Here is a 6,173-nt window from a genome sequence, read left to right as displayed (position 1 = left end):
CTGAACTAGAACTGAACTAGAACTGAACTAGAACTGAACTAGAACTGAACTAGAACTGAACTAGAACTGAACTAGAACTGAACCAGAACTGAACTAGAACTGAACTGGGAGGAAGTATTAAAGGGTGTTTGTGGACATTTTATTTAAAAATGTTGCCATCGAAAGTGATGGGGAATACTTCTGCTGGAAGTTTGTTTCATATACAAACATTTCGGCAGAATAATGAATTTTCCATTCGCTTAGTAAATTGTTGGTCTCTAGATATTTGATGGAAATTAACAACACTTTCCATAACTTTGGACCAAATTGTAATTATGTGATAATTTTCAGGGTTTTTAGCCACTTCCTTTTTAGGGTTTGACATTAGTAAACTTTTAGCATGTAGGACATTTTCAGGCATGGTATAGGATGATGACGAGATTACCTAATGGGCGAGCTAATATCAAAGACCAAGTGCCGGTATGCCATCATGTCCAGGAGCCTTATTTATACTAGGATCCGTTAAAAGTTTCGTTAATATACGACGTAGTCTTTAGTATAAAATGAAGTCTTTAGTGTAAGATGAAGCCTTTAGTTTAAGACTAAGTCTTAAGTATAAGACGAAGTGTTCAGTAAATGACGTAGTCTTTAGTATAAGACAAAAACTTTAGTATAAGACGAAGTGTTCCGTAAAAGATTAAGTCTTTATTAGAGGACGAAGTTTTTGGTATAAAATAAATCCTTTGTATAAGACCATGTGTGCCGTATAAGATTAAGTCTTTAGTATAAGACGAAGTCTTTGGTATAATATAAGTCTTTTGTACAAGATCAAGTCTTTAGTTTTAGAAAATGTCTTTAGCATAAGACAAAGTCTTTAGTATAAAACAAGAACTTTAGTATAAGACGAATTGTTCATGAAGTCTTTAGTATAAGATGAAGCCTCTAGATTAAGACCAAGTCTTTAGTATAGGACGAAGTCATTAGTATAACACGAATTCTATAATACAAAGCAAAGTCTTTAGTATACCACTAAGAGTCATTAGTATAAGACAACGTGTTTAGAATTATACGAAGTCTTAAGAATGAGATGTCTACAGTACAAGACAAATTCACTATAATAAAACGAAGTCCTTGGTATACGACCAAGTCAGTAGTATAAGATACTGTCTTTCGTACATGGCGCAGTCTTAAGATTTTGGTGTTATTAATACTGATATCATTTTGTATTTTTGCTATAAAACTTTCGTCTTAAAGTCTTTCAATTTTCCTTTTTTTCCTTTTCTAAAATTCTCCCTTTAATTCTTCGAAAATCCTTAAATTCTTTTTAACAAAAACCTTTGTACATAAAAGACTACTAATTAAAAAATTATGTCACATCATGTTATAACGATTTATCATAAAAATGAAATTGTTTTTTTTATTGTTACATCTTTTTCCTCAAAAATTTCTGAATAAATTGATTTTTTTATTAAAATAAATTGAATACATTTATGGTTTTTTTTAGCAGCCAAAAAAACAACTCACACATACATACATATAAAGTAAAAGCATAAAATATAAAGCTATAAAATTAATTTTTTTGGAGAAAAAAAAAAGAACTTCAACAGGAAACGGAAACTTGTTATCAGCGCTACACATTGGTAATAGTGGTGGTGATGGTGTGTATGTATGCCTTTGTAACAAGTGTGAGTATGAGTGATTATTTTCAGTTTTTTTCTCTATCGAAGTTTGTTACAACACATTTATTGTTGGCAGTGGTTTCACACTTGTATTTATTATTCTCTTTTGAATTATATTTCCTGGCGTAGTTGTCAAGATTTATTTCAATTTTCCTACTTGTTGTTGTTTCAGGAGACTAAAGAACTAAAAGTATACAGCAGACTAAATGAACTTGAAAGAGTATTTTCTAAGGCGGGGATAAAATGAAGGAAATAATGCAGACTAGAAAACTTTATTATTATCAAAATAGTAAAACACACGTACTTGTATGAGCTGTGATCACCAAAGGGCTTAAAAAACAAAGTCCTTTAGCAACAAACACCCACACTAAAATCACATACATACAAACATATATATGCATGCTTTTTGTCAGTAGTTCACTTGTATATGTATATAATGTAACATTGGCAACAAGTTCTTTACAAGAACAAATTTTATTTCTTTTTTTCTTTTTGTTAGCATTTTCAATAGAGTTGTATGTATGTATGTGTGTGTGTTATAAATGAAGCAGCAAAAACATATCAGGCTGCTAGAACAGGAAATGTGTGCGTGAGTAAAGTTTATTGTTAACTTTTCTACAACAACAAACATGTATATTGTACAATAAAAGTAAAGTATAAATTCAAAGACTTTAATCAGCTTGGGGCAGGCTAGGCCAGAATGGGTATAGGGGGGGGGGGCGGCGAAAAACAAGCAATGAGTTACAAAATAGTATACAAAAATAATAAAAGAAAGTGCTGCGTAAATGTGTGAAATTAATACACTCTCTTTTGTGATAGTGTGGAACTGTGTTTGTATAAGTAAAAGTACAAAAGCACACACACAATATCTAAGTGAAAAGGAGGGAGATGAAGCAAACTAAAATAGGAATCGGAAATGCAAAATATTCTCGATACCATGGAAGATTATCTCAAAAATTGCGACCTGTAGTTTGATTACAAGGTTTTCAAGTTCTATTCGTGGGTTCAGTAGTATTTGGACTAACTGAAATAATGGACCGATTTCAACACGTTTCATCTCTAGGACAATAGAAGATCATGAACCAAATTTCATTGAATTAGTAGTTTGATTAAAATATGAATGGACGGAAGGACTGACTGACGGACGGACGGAGAAACGGACGGACGAACGGACGGACAGACAGAAATGTCGACGACGAACATAGCTAAATCGATTCAGAAAGTGTCTTTAAACCGATTGGTATAGTTTTAGGTGGGTAAATGACAAATGTTATTCTGTGGTACAAGCTCCACCGGGGGCATGTTACCTTGGTAAAACCTTCACCTTGATGTTATTGCAACCCCGGGGAACAGAGGTGTTACCAACACATCTAGTCGGCCGGGACTATTAATTGGTATTTACAGTCTACTAATTGGTCTAGTCCTTGCATTGATTCAAAAGAGGTCTAACCAGGGAATCACATAATCTGGTACTACGGGTGGCCAGTTGCACCTAGAACTATGTCCTGGCTGGTCAGTTGGTTGAGGTTCCTTCGGGATCCACGTAGTGAATGTGGTTTAATACCCAAAATAATGGAGAGAGAATGTAGGTTTAAGGACTGATATATCCTATACCTAATGGGTTGGATAATTCTCTCTTCGAACAGGTCTGTGTATAAAGCAGCATATGCTGGATTCTTAAACCCGATCCGTATTTCTTACCGGTCGTGTAGTGGGACGCTTGTATATACTGGGGTTCTTTATGATCATGGGAATGGAACTGATGCGAGAATCGGTGAAAGATCGGGAAAGTCTCCATATGTTGGAGATTAGTACTGATTTATTGGCACTTACTACGCGACTATTTGTCGGGGCAATTATTGGAATCAATTGACTTTGTAAATTCCTATTTATGTTACATTGATCGATTCATAAAAGAGGGATCCTGATCCATTTTGTTGGGTATTTCGGACTATCAAATATGTCTCTACTAGGTGCTGTTGCTAAAACAACAGAGCCACCTCAGTAGTGTATTTGCGCGGGCATAAAGAGGTTAAGGAATGCACTGGAGTAATGCACTGGAATAGGTCATTAGATGATGGGGATTGCATTTTAAATAATGCAGTCTTTCATGGCGTCATTCTCCGGTATTACCGGAAGATCAATTTCACCAGATGTTGGGACTTATCACCCCCTTCTATTGACTTCAGACCAGGGATTGATTTTTCCTTGCCGGGGTAATCATTGGGCTTGAGCCTAAGCAGCCTGTAATTCCGCAACGGGTCTACTATGGTAAGAGATTAAAAAGCTCGAGTAAAGTGCTTGTATATGGAGCGGTATATCTATGTACAAAAATTGCCAACTTAGTTCTTCATTGAAGGATTCAGGGGCGATGGTAGTCCGTTGTCAAGTCTAGCCAGTGGATGAAGAAGACCACCGTAAAATAAGGCCGTCAAGACAGGTGTTCACGTTAAGTACTCCAACATTCATGTGCGGTACAAGCATTAGCACAAACCCAATATACCCTCCCCAATAAAGTGATGTATTCAATAAATTCCTTACATCAATTTACCCTGCCTTAGTCCTTACACAAAAGAAACATAAAATACTTTATTATTGCATTAGTAAAGTTTTCTTTCTTGCTGTTTATTGTAAATATACATATAATATATATGTATGTGTATATAAAATATTAACAATTTCTCTCTACTCGCCTTCTAACAAAAACCCTCTAACACCCTTCTATCATCATGCTTTATCATGATAGTCTTACACATTACTTTCTTCCTTTTTACATTTCATACAATAATTTTTTCTTCATTTCATTTTTTTGTTTTGGCAAGTGATACATGTATCTTTTTACAACAGTTATGATATGTGGAAAATTCTTTATTTTGCGCTTGATTTTTTTATTTTTTTTTAGAGAAAATTTATAACTTTGACTTAGTAATGCAACATAAATATTTGCTTATCATGTTGAAAGTATATATGTATATGTATGTGTGTATAAAAAATGCTGGCGCAATAAAGCCACGACAAAAAGGAGTAATGGAAATTTTATATAAAAAGGAAAACAAAATTAAAGTTGTAATAACAATGAAACATTTTTCAAAAAGAATATTATTTTATGGTAATTTATTTTGATTTGCAACAGCAACAGCAGCCACATGTAGCAAATACAAATGTCACAATTTTAGGTTGTATCGGGTAATGATGAGTTTAGGAAGGCAGAATCGTTGTAAGTGATATTTTAAAGCTGTTAAATTTGAACACTGAAAAGAAGTTATAGAATCTTTTTACTCTGTTTAAAAACTTTTATATATTTGCTGGAACTGTGTATATATCTGACATTAGAAAGTTTATGTGGTCTAGACAAAGAATAGATAATGTGACAGATCAATAAACTTGATTTCAAACTGATTGACATATAATACAGAATATAGGCAATCAACTGTGCTATATATATACTGACCCTTTATCTATGATGAGACCAAAATGAACTATACTGTAAACTGATCTTGGATTAGACTATATTATGTTCTATAGCTTAGACTATAGACTGATCTATAGTAAAAACTACAGACTGTTCAATAGTATCGACAACAGACTTGTCTATAATCCAGATTACAGGCAATATGTTGTGCTGATATATACTGATCCTTTATTTGTGATCAGTCCAAACTGAACAATACTGTAGACTGATCTATAGAATAGACGGTAGTGATCTATAATATGAACTTAACAATATATAGATTATAGACTTTTGTATAGAATAGTCAATCAATTGTGCTGATATCAATTGTGCTGATGACCCTTTATCTATTATGAGACCAAAATGAACTATACTGATCTTGGAGTTGACAATATTCTGTTCTATAGCATAGACTATAGACTGATCTACACAGACTGTTCAATAGTATCGACAACAGACTTGTCTATAATCCACATTATAGGTAATCTATTGTGCTGATATATACTAATCCTTTACCTGTGATCAGTCCAAACTGAGCTATACTGTAGACTGATCTATAATATGAACTGAGACTAATTTATCAGACCAGACTGAACTATACTATAGACATTTGTATAGAACAGACTATATGCTAATCTATAGCATAGACTATAAACTGATCTTAGTATCGACTATAGACTGATATATATTAGGACTATAGACTGATCTATATTAGGACTATAGACTGATCTTAGTATCGACAATAGATTGATGTATAATATAGAATATAGACTCATCTACATTATAGACTATAGATTTATCTATTGTATAGACTAATGTATTGTATCATAGACTAATCTATAAAACAGATTATAGACTTGTGTACAATATAGATTACAGACTGATCTATAATCTAGGTCGGAGCCGAATCTGTTGTTCAATGTATAGTTTATTCTACAAACTTTTCTAAAATGTAATCTACAGACCAAAATATAGAGTGAGTAGTTCAGGCTATGATCTCCAGTCAGTACTGATCTGTAGACTTTACTATAGTCCAGACTATGGTATTTAAAATGATCTATAAG

The sequence above is a fragment of the Lucilia cuprina genome, chromosome 5, assembly GCF_022045245.1.
Source record: "Lucilia cuprina isolate Lc7/37 chromosome 5, ASM2204524v1, whole genome shotgun sequence".
Lineage (NCBI taxonomy): Eukaryota > Metazoa > Arthropoda > Insecta > Diptera > Calliphoridae > Lucilia > Lucilia cuprina.
Note: the sequence above shows the minus strand (reverse complement) of the source record.